The sequence below is a fragment of the Hevea brasiliensis genome, chromosome 3, assembly GCF_030052815.1.
Source record: "Hevea brasiliensis isolate MT/VB/25A 57/8 chromosome 3, ASM3005281v1, whole genome shotgun sequence".
NCBI lineage: Eukaryota > Viridiplantae > Streptophyta > Magnoliopsida > Malpighiales > Euphorbiaceae > Hevea > Hevea brasiliensis.
In genome coordinates this window covers 7,649,212-7,661,301 of record NC_079495.1, presented here as the reverse complement: position 1 = coordinate 7,661,301, position 12,090 = coordinate 7,649,212, and the positions used below count along the sequence as shown (strand labels likewise).

Below are 12,090 nucleotides of genomic sequence, written 5' to 3'. Positions count from 1 at the left end.
AAAGTTTTTAAATTAGATAAGAAGAATTAGCATTTCAGCACAATTTAAATTAATTTTCTTTAAATATAAAATTAGAAAAATAGAAACTCAACTCTGGGTCCGCGATATGAGTAATACGTTTTAATTACTGAATTAAAGTAGGCTAGACTCTGCTATAAATTAGTTATATAGATTCTCATAAATTGAAATTACATATTTGTGCAAAGAACACAATAGTGGAAGAAAAGATGAAGCAGCCAAAAACTTTCTTTTTATTTCTTGTCTCACGCTCTTGGCTCTCTCCTACCTCGCTCAAGGTAAATATGATTTATCATTACAATGAAGCAAGGAATTAAATTAAATCAATTTATTTATTTATTATTGATATGTAGGGGAGATCAAGTGGTGCCCTAAGAAGGACAAATTCCTAGGTGGGTCTTGTGGAGACAAGGGCAGCTATCAATGCTTGCTTGATTTCTTAGGGAAGTATGGAGCAAGCAGTATGCCAAAGAATTGCATATGCAGCCCTTCAGGATTTAACCAAAGACTGCACTTGCCAAATTGTTTGTCAAGAACAAGTGCCTTGAAACATAGCAGTATAATTAGCTCCATATGGATGTTTCATCAACTAGTATTGTTGAGCACTGGAAATGTTAATAATAAAACTTTATTGAGAAGGATGGGATTATTAGCTAAAAAGACTCAAGCCAATGGCTTTTAAATAATATTTCTAATTTTTATTTATTTATCTCTTCCTCTCTTTCTTTAAATTTATTTTAACATTTTTCTTGTCTAAACTCGATCTGAACACAAAATACATAATGTATATTGAGATTCACATATTAAACACATGGAGTATACATGTTTGTCTCTTAATCCATAATTCAAAAATAGCTATTTACTTGTGCAAACAATTTAAATTTTTATTTAATCTAAATTAAATAAATTTTAATTTATTAAATTAATTTTTTCATATATGATAAAAATTTTAATTTTTATATTTTTTATATCATTGCATACTGATTTAGTAATATTTAGTACAAAACAAAATAATCAATTAAATAAAAATTTCAATGGTTATTTCGATTTCAATTAAATATTATTAAATCAATTATATATTATTAAGATAATATTATTAAATTAAGTGTTATCTAATATCAATAATTTAATTTGTAATTAAAAAAATAAATTAAATGAAATTTCAAATTCAGTTATTTTTTAACTAATAAAACTAATTTCCATTTAACAAAAATTCAAATATTTATATTTTTTAAATTCCTTTTAAGTTGTTGATTTAACAAATTTTAAAACTAATAATAATGTTTGACGATTTATATTACAAATTTTAAAACTAATAATAATCTTTGATGATTTATATTATTCTTATTTTTACTTTTATAAATTATAATTATTCAAATATTTAATTTTAATTAATATTTAAAAAATTTATAAACATTAATATATTATTTCATTAAAATAAAAAAAAATCTTAGATATAAATTAACTTAAAAAATAATATGCAACTAATAAAATATTTTTAAATATTTAATTGTAAATATGAATTTCAAAAATTAAATACTAATAAAATATTTTAGTTAATATTATAATACGATTAAATTATATTTATTTATTTTTATTTTAAAGAATTTTAAATTTATATAAATTTTATAATTAATTTAAATAATAAAAATATAATTATAATTAATTTTAAAAATAAAGAGTAATCTTTGGCCTCATAACTAATTATAATTTGAAGGTGCAAAGATACATTAGTGATAGTTATAATATTTATGTACAAGAATCGAGAACGGGTCAATATTAAAATAGATTTAATGATGCTAAAAATTTAAACTTTTGTTAGTTTTTGACGTTAAATTAGTGATTAATAATTGAATGAATGATATAGATGATAATAAATAAAATCGTATATGCTGATTTGATGTAATATATAATCAGAATATAAAAATAGAATCATTATCAATAAAGGAAAAGAAGATCAGACATTTCCTCTTTTAACCATAATTCAAAATGTTTCCTCTTTTAGCCATAATTCAAAATGTTAACATATCTATCTTATGAGATTTATAATTTCATTCAAAATTTTAAGATAGAATCATTTAAGATATAATTAGCATAATCAGTCAAAATGTAATTAGCATAAATTATAAAAGTATTATGACCTAATTAAAAATTAAATAAATTATATAGACGATATCTCAACTTAAAGATATATGTAACAGCGATGCATATAAATTTTAATTTGTAATATAAAATTCCTTGATTTTTAATTTAAGTAACATATAATCTTTGTAACATTCAGTAGTCAGTAGCAATTATAGAGAATGTTGATAGCAAGGTAAATTATAAATTAGTTTATTTTTTTAAATTCAATTACATGCAAATCATTCATATTAAAATTATAAAGAATGTATTAATGTGTTTTACCTCTGATATTAAAATCATTTTTAGAACTCTGAGATTTCCAATTCGAGTTTTAATTGGAGTAATTGTATCAAAAAAATTATAGAGATTTTGGTTAATAAATCTATGGCTTATAATGGTAGGATTGAGGATTGATTATTAATGAGAGGATAAGTATGATTTAAAGTTTTTAAATTAGTTAAGAAGAATTAGCATTTCAGCACAATTTAAATTATTTTTCTTTAAATAGAAAATTAGAAAAATGGAAACTCAAATCTGTCTGGATCCGCGATATGAGTAATACGTTTTAATTATTGAATTAAATTAGGGTAGACTCTGCTATAAATTAGTTATATAGATTCCCATAAATTGAAATTTCATATTTGTGCAAAGAACACAATAGTGAAAGAAAAGATGATGAAGCCAAAAACTCTTCTTTTTATTTCTTGTCTCATGCTCTTGGCTATGTCCTGCCTCGCTCAAGGTAAATATGATTTATCATTATAATGAAGCAAGGAATTAAATTAAATAAAATTATTTATTTATTTATTATTGATATGTAGCAGAGATCAAGTGGTGCCCTAAGAAGGACAAATTCCTAGGTGGGTCTTGTGGAGACAAGGGCAGCTATCAATGCTTGCTTGATTTCTTAGGGAAGTATGGAGCAAGCAGTATGCCAAAGAATTGCATATGCAGCCCTTCAGGATTGAACCAAAGGCTGTGCACTTGCCAAATTGTTTGTCAAGAACAAGTGCCTTGAAACAGAGCAGTGTAATTAGCTCCATATGGATGTTTCATCAACTAGTATTGTTGAGCTCTGGAAATGTTAACAATAAAACTTTATTGAGAAGGATGGTATTATTAGCTAAAAAGACTCAAGCCAATGGCTTTTAAATAATATTTCTTATTTTAATTTATTTATCCCTTCCTCTCTTTCTTTAAATTTATTCTAACATTTTTATCGTCTAATCTCAATATGAATGCAATTGAGATTCACCTATTAAACACATGGATTGCACATATTTGTCTCTTAATTCATAATGAAGTCTATAGAAGAAATTTTCTTTATTATATTTCAGGAATAAATTACAAGATGATTATATTTGATTTTCATTTTTTAAAAAATTATTATTTTTAATTAAAAAAATTAAATTATTTCATTTTAAACATGAAAATTAGCTAGAAAATAATTAATCGAATTAACTTCTTTTAAAATTATATCTAAATAAAGTCTTATATTCAAGGGCTAATCAGAAGAAACATAAATAAAAGCGAGAGTCATTAGTTCATTAGGCACCTTCTCAATACAAACCATGTCACTAGCAGGAAAAATCTACAAACAGCATCAATCATAGATCTGAAAAACAAACATGTGTGATACATATATTTAATAGATGAATTATATCATGCGAAAAATAATATAATTATTAAAAGTATTTTACTTTTTATATTATTTATAATATTAGATTTTAATATAATAAAATAATTGAATTAATTATAAATATTCTGATTAGGAAACATAATATTATTTAAAAAAAAATTCAATTTTCATTATAGATAAAAACATATGATTGAATATAAACTCAATGAAAAAAAAAACAATGGTAATGAAAAAAAAAGGGCTAATTGTATTAAATTTAATATTTCTTCATAATTTAATGTAATTTATTTTTTTTAATACTAAACAAAATTTTTCCATTTCTTTAGTTTCATACTAACTATAATATGAAGGTGCAAAGATATGTCAGTGATAGTTATACTATTTGTGTACAAGAACTGATATTAAAATAGGTCGCTAAAAAATTAAATTTTTTTTTACAAATTTTAGTTTTTAATTGCTGATGAATATGAATTATAATAAATAAAATCATATATACTGATATGATGTAATATAGAGTCAGAATATAAAAATAGAATCATTATCTATATGGGAAAAAAAAAAAACTTTCCTCTTTTAACCATAATTCAAAAATAGCTATTTACTTGTGCTAATAATTTAAATTTTTATTTAATCTAAATTAAATTAATTTTAATTGATTAAATTAATTTTTTCATATATGATAAAAATTTTAATTTTTATATTTTGTATATCATTGCATACTGATTTAGTAATATTTAGTACAAAACAAAATAATCAATTAAATTAAAATTTCAATGGTTATTTCGATTTCAATTAAATATTATTAAATCAATTATATATTATTAAGATAATATTATTAAATTAAGTGTTATCTAATATCAATAATTTAATTTGTAATTAAAAAAATAATAAATTAAATGAAATTTCAAATTCAGTTATGTTTTAACTAATAAAACTAATTTCCATTTAACAAAAATTCAAATATTTATATTTTTTAAATTCTATATATTTTATATTTTTAAATAAAAATATTTTTTTTAATTATATTAAGTATTAATTAATTGTAGATACAATTTTCAAATTTTGGTTATTAATTTTTTAGTCATTAGCTTTATATATATATATATATATATATATATATATATATATATATATATATATATATATATATATATAATTGAAATGTCAAACATGCAAATAAAATTCCACAAAAATTATCTTATCACAATGCCTTTAAACTAATTTGAGACACAAGATTATATTGTAAAGAAGTGTCATGAAAGGATTATCACAATGCCTTTATCAACTATCTATTAGCAAAATATCCAAGATAATTCCTTGAAATGACAAAGGTTTAGAGTTATTAGAAATTGCTTATATCACAGTTGAAGAGCCTTCTTCAATTATGACCTGATTGAAGTCTCTTGTTTTGGTTAAGACAATCGCCTTTTGAGTTAAGACTTTTAATCTATGATTTTACTACTAAAAAATACTTTCTTTATATTAATATAAAATTAAAAAAAATTAAAATTAAAATTTAAACTTAGATAACTTTATCTAATAAAACTTTTGTTATCAAAATATGCATCACATGTTATTATTCTCGTTACAAAAATTCGTGATTTATTTTTTATATATTTTTTATTAATTTTTTATATAGTATATAAAATTATCATAGTATTATAAATATTATATTTAATAATTTAAATTAAAATATTAATTTTAATATCATTTAATTAATTATATAAATAAAAATATTTATCAATTTAAAAATTACTTTTTTATCCGTTCATACTTATGTGTTATATTATTAATATATAATAGTAACTTAATTATAAATTTAAATGTAATATAATAAAAAATATATAATAATAGGTTTTAAAAATATAAATAGGTGTAAATTTTTAAAAATTAAAATAAATTAATAATAAATGTAAATTAATTTAATAAATTTAATTCCTTTGAATTCTATTTTTTTATTTTTTTAAATAAAATTTGATTTGCATATATTTTATTTCAATTTTTGAAATTTGTATAACGAAATTAATATCTAAATTAATGTAAAAGAAAATTATTTGTAAAATTAGAAAATAGAATAATTTTTGAGATGAATTTTTATTAGTTTGGTGCATTATCATTATAAAATTTTTATTTTTATTATATTGATATTTTGAAATTTTATATTGTAATATTATTTAATATAAAACTAATAATAATCTTTGATGATTTAATAAAAGTTTCTAATTTTAAATTAAAAATTATAACAAAATTTATGTAAAAGAATTTTTAGAAAATAAATTTTATAAAAAAATCTAAATTTATATTATTGATATTTATAAGAATATTTTTATTAGTTCAAAAAATTAGTCTATTATTTGTACGTATAATATAATATAGTGCATTTAGTCTATTATTATAAATGTAGTGTTTAAATTTAATTATATTATGTTTCCAAAAAATCATAAAAAATTGATTTCAGCTTTAATTATTTATTTAATATGATTCTCGATTCAATAAACTATGTTAACACAACAAAATATATTTAGTGGATACGATTTGGTTCTTCAAAGAATGAGAACCATGAACACTACTATTTTCAATACTAAAAAGAGTAACAATAAGAAAATATTAATAATGTAATAATATAAATATAAATATAATTAATTAATATATTATTAATATTATCTCTTTATTTATTATTATTGTAAGAGATAATATTTTATAAGTGGTATAATACTAGCTCTATAATAACAACTTTTAAAAAATCACACTTGTAATAACATAGATATACATAAGGATAAATTAATTAAATTTAAATTTAATTGTCCTTAATAATTTTTAATTAAAATTAAAAAAAATTCCTTTTAAGTTGTTGATTTAACAAAATTTAAAACTAATAATAATCTTTGACGATTTATATTACAAATTTTAAAACTAATAATAATCTTTGATGATTTATATTATTCTTATTTTTACTTTTATAAATTATAATTATTCAAATATTTAATTTTAATTAATATTTAAAAAATTTATAAACATTAATATATTATTTCATTAAAATAAAAAAAATCTTAGATATAAATTAACTTAAAAAATAATATGCAACTAATAAAATATTTTTAAATATATATAATAAATATTTAATTGTAAATATGAATTTCAAAAATTAAATACTAATAAAATATTTTAGTTAATATTATAATATGATTAAATTATATTTATTTATTTATTTTTATTTTAAAGAATTTTAAATTTATATAAGTTTTATAACTAATTTAAATAATAAAAATATAATTATAATTAATTTTAAAAATAAAGAGTAATATTTGGCCTCATAACTAATTATAATTTGAAGGTGCAAAGATACATTAGTGATAGTTATAATATTTATGTACAAGAATCGAGAACGGGTCAATATTAAAATAGATTTAATGATGCTAAAAATTTAAACTTTTGTTAGTTTTTGACGTTAAATTAGTGATTAATAATTGAATGAATTATATAGATTATAATAAATAAAATCGTATATGCTAATTTGATGTAATATATAATCATAATATAAAAATAGAATCATTATCAATAGAGGAAAAGAAGATGAGACATTTCCTCTTTTAACCATAATTCAAAATGTTTCCTCTTTTAACCATAATTCAAAATGTTAACATATCTATCTTATGAGATTTATAATTTCATTCAAAATTTTAAGATAGAATCATTTAAGATATAATTAGCATAATCATTCAAAATGTAATTAGCATAAATTATAAAAGTATTATGGCCTAATTAAAAATTAAATAAATTATATAGACGATATCTCAACTTAAAGATATATGTAACAGCGATGCATATAAATTTTAATTTGTAATATAAAATCCCTTGATTTTTAATTTAAGTAACATATAATCTTTGTAACATTCAGTAGTCAGTAGCAATTATAGAGAATGTTGATAGCAAGGTAAATTATAAATTAGTTTATTTTTTTAAATTCAATTACATGCAAATCATTCATATTAAAATTATAAAGAATGTATTAATGTGTTTTACCTCTGATATTAAAATCATTTTTAGAACTCTGAGATTTCCAATTCGAGTTTTAATTGGAGTAATTGTATCAAAAAAATTATAGAGATTTTGGTTAATAAATCTATGGCTTATAATAGTAGGATTGAGGATTGATTATTAATGAGAGGATAAGTATGATTTAAAGTTTTTAAATTAGGTAAGAAGAATTAGCATTTCAGCACAATTTAAATTATTTTTCTTTAAATAGAAAATTAGAAAAATGGAAACTCAAATCTGTCTGGGTCCGCGATATGAGTAATACATTTTAATTACTGAATTAAATTAGGCTAGACTCTGCTATAAATTAGTTATATAGATTCCCATAAATTGGAATTGCATATTTGTGCAAAGAACACAATAGTAGAAGAAAAGATGATGAAGCCAAAAACTCTTCTTTTTATTTCTTGTCTCATGCTCTTGGCTCTGTCCTGTCTCGCTCAAGGTAAATATAATTTATCATTATAATGAATCAAGGAATTAAATTAAATAAAATTATTTATTTATTTATTATTGATACGTAGCAGAGATCAAGTGGTGCCCTAAGAAGGACAAATTCCTAGGTGGGTCTTGTGGAGACAAGGGCAGCTATCAATGCTTGCTTGATTTCTTAGGGAAGTATGGAGCAAGCAGTATGCCAAAGAATTGCATATGCAGCCCTTCAGGATTGAACCAAAGGCTGTGCACTTGCCAAATTGTTTGTCAAGAACAAGTGCCTTGAAACAGAGCAGTGTAATTAGCTCCATATGGATGTTTCATCAACTAGTATTGTTGAGCTCTGGAAATGTTAACAATAAAACTTTATTGAGAAGGATGGTATTATTAGCTAAAAAGACTCAAGCCAACGCCTTTTAAATAATACTTCTTATTTTTATTTATTTATCTCTTCCTTCCTTTCTTTAAATTTATTCTAACATTTTTATTGTCTAAACTCAATATGAAGTCTCTTAATTCATAATGAAGTCTAGAGAAGAATTTTTCTTTATTATATTTCAGGAATAAATTGCAAGATGATCATATTTGATTTCTATTTTTTAAAAAATTATTATTTTTAATTAAAAAAATTAAATTATTTCATTTTAAACATGAAAATTAGCTAAAAAAGAATTAATCGAATTAACTTCTTTTAAAATTCTATCTAAATAAAGTCTTGTATTCAAGGGCTAATAAGAAGAAACATCAATAAAAGTGAGGGCCATTAGTAGCTCATTAGGCACCTTCTCGATACAAACCATGTCACTAGCAGAATGTAAAGCATTAGCCAGAGAATTGGCTTGATGAGGAGCAGTGGAAAGAAAAGAATTAGACAGAAATGCAATCAGAGTTCCCAAATGTGAGCGATCAGGACCCTTCTTGATGATTGCAGAAAGGACAACCAGACAATCGCATTCGACTCAGTTCCAGAAGAGTAAAATAAAGATCACGGCAGAGGTGTAAGCCAAAGAGGATAGAGGAAGCTTAACCAATGCAACAGGGAGGTTTGCTTGAGACCACCCATAGATGAACCCATTGGAGGAGTCCATTTGTGAATATCTTATTCTACATGCTTATGACAATGGATGGTATATGCTCAACTTTATACCAATGACTTCCACTATCTTGTTCAATCCTAGCTTCAAATTCATCTGGCATACCCTCTATGGCCATTTCTCTAAGAGTGGTAACATACTGCAATCCTTCAGGAATCATCTTCAGATTTTCACAATTATGGATGATCAAACGTCTAAGACCTGGCATGGCTTCTACCTCAATCCTCCACTCCTCTAATTTTTCCAGTTCTCGGACTTCCAAGCAATGGAGCTTAGGAAATCCACCTGATGAGCAGACCATTTCCTTTCCACAAAAGGAATTCGACAGCAACCTAAGCATCTTAAGATTAGGTAGTTTCTCCATTGTCACAAATGAGTCCTGCTCAAGCTGTGACATTTCCAGGGATAGTTTAGTGAGATTAGGCTGGATCTCTCCAGGGTCAGGAAGCTTCATCATAGCGCCTGAAAGATGCAGCTTATAAATGTTGGGTAAATCAAATATCAACCTCAAAATTTTATCCGAAATAGGATCAGGTCCTTCTAATGCAGAGTCTCTAAACTGCGTAGTTTGACTAGAGCAGTGGACAATGCCTCAGTTTGAGAAACAAGGTATCCCTCAATGCCCAATTTCCTAAGGTTAGTCAACTTTCCAAGGAAATTAGTAACCCAACCATTACCATAAATTGAGACAGTTGATAATGTTCTGAGATTCATTGCTGAAACATGAACTGGCAAACGCCCTGTTATTGCAGTCCTGTGAAAATAGAGGTGTCGTAAACTTTCAATCCCCCATATCTCATGTGGAATTCTGCTAATCTTTGTAGCCCTAATGTCAAGAGTTTGTAGCTTACTTAAGTTGTTTATGGAGAATGAGAACCTCTTCAACCCAGTATTCCTCAATCCCAAGTGTCACAAATGAATGAGCTCCCTGGTTTCTTTTGGTAATATATGTACAGCAGCACCCTGGAGATCAAGCACTCGAAGCAATTTGTGGTAGTCACTAATGTATGTCCATTGACATCTCCAAAGGGATTCAGGAGACCTTGTGAAGCGTAGAAAAGAACGAAGGTGAGGATTTGGGTGCCTTAAGCTCATGTACATATGAAGACTGGTGTGGACTGCGATTCGACGAGCTTTAATCATTGAATGGAAAGTATCACCATCAAGGATTTCAAGAAACTTACATTCTTTAGCCTCAGACATTGCAAGGTCTCGCAGAAGATCATGAATGCGGCAAGTCTTAATCCTACCATCATACCTCCTCTCCACTACTTGAACCATGCTCCTGTCGATCAACTCTTCCAAGAAATCTTCTGCAACATCTTCCATAGCTTCGTCTCCCCTTTGCTGAACAAATCCTTCAGCTATCCAAAATAGTATTAGTTTTGCAGCAGGAATTTCGGAGTCTTCAGGAAAAAGACCAAAGTAAAGGAAACATGGTTTCAGGTAGTATGGCAGGTCATTGTAACTCAGAGCCAAAATTTCTAACTGTTGCTTAGGATCATGAGTCAGCTGCCAATTTACGCTTTGCAGCACCCTCGACCAAACACTTGTGGTTTTCTCTTTTCTAGATAAAAGCCCTCCTAGAATGACAATTGCAAGGGGCAAGCCTCCGCACTTGGCAACTATCTGCTTTCCTAATCTCTCCAGTTCTGGAGGACAAGCAAATGAGTCATTTTCCACCAGCACTGGGAAGGCTTTCTTTGTAAACAGTTGCCAACTCTCAGCATCACTCAAAAAATGAAGTTCATGCAGAGGGCTCATCGGATCAGCATGCACAGCCACTTCCTTAATGCGGGTTGTAAACAACAGTTTACTTCCATTCATGACATCTGGAAAGATGGCTTTCAAGTCATCCCAAACTTCAATTTTCCATATGTCATCCAAAACAATCAAATACCTTTTCTTGCTCAACACCTTGTAAAGTTTCTGCTCTAGATCATCTTTATTCACTGCAGCTAATCCGTCTTTGTCAATGCTCAAAACCCTTCTTCCAAGCTCATGCAAAAGCTCTCTTGCTCTGTAATCTTGAGAAACATAAACCCATGCGCAGAGATCAAAATGTCTCTTAACATCACTACAATTATACACTTTCTTGGCTAAAGTAGTCTTTCCCAAGCCCCCCATCCCAACAATAGAAATTACTCTCCTCCTCAATGTCCCTGGATCTAGTAATCTTGCTACCAACATGTTAATGTCTTCATCGAAGCCAACAACATCATGATCATCAATACGGGGAGAGGATCGTCTTCGCTCTCGCAATTTCTCACACACAGAAATAGTCTTATCCCCTCCAATGTTTTCAATCCCATAAGTTGCTCTACTAATGGATATCTCAGAAATCCTCCTCTTGGTCCTTTCTATATCCTCAGCAAGTTGACACCTAGCTGCCAAATCGCTGAAGCAGTATTTGAACCTTCCAATGAACCCCCTTAATCCAGATCTTCTTCTTTGGCATGCTAGCTTGAGGACAAAAGTGTCAATGATGTCCTCAACATCAAAGGCAACATCTCTTATGTCCCCAACCCAGTTCTTGATCCTCTCATCTCCCTTTTGCTTGACATCTGCATCCTTTAAGAAGCATTGCATTCGAGTCAACTCCCTCTCAATTGACTCAACTTGGCCCTGCACATCGTAGAAGGATGCTACTTCTTCAATGAGCAGATCGCCAAGCTTTTGTACAACAAATGAAACCACAGCTTCTGCCATAAGCTTCAGGAATTAATTCTCAGTGTAGTGTCT

The 12,090-nt window shown here is 25.8% G+C and overlaps 1 pseudogene; it reads right to left on the bottom strand.

Annotated features, from left to right (window-relative positions):
* Positions 1-9,027: 9,027 nt before the first annotated feature.
* On the bottom strand, positions 9,028-12,057 carry LOC131178618 (putative disease resistance protein At1g50180; annotated as a pseudogene).
* Positions 12,058-12,090: the final 33 nt, after the last annotated feature.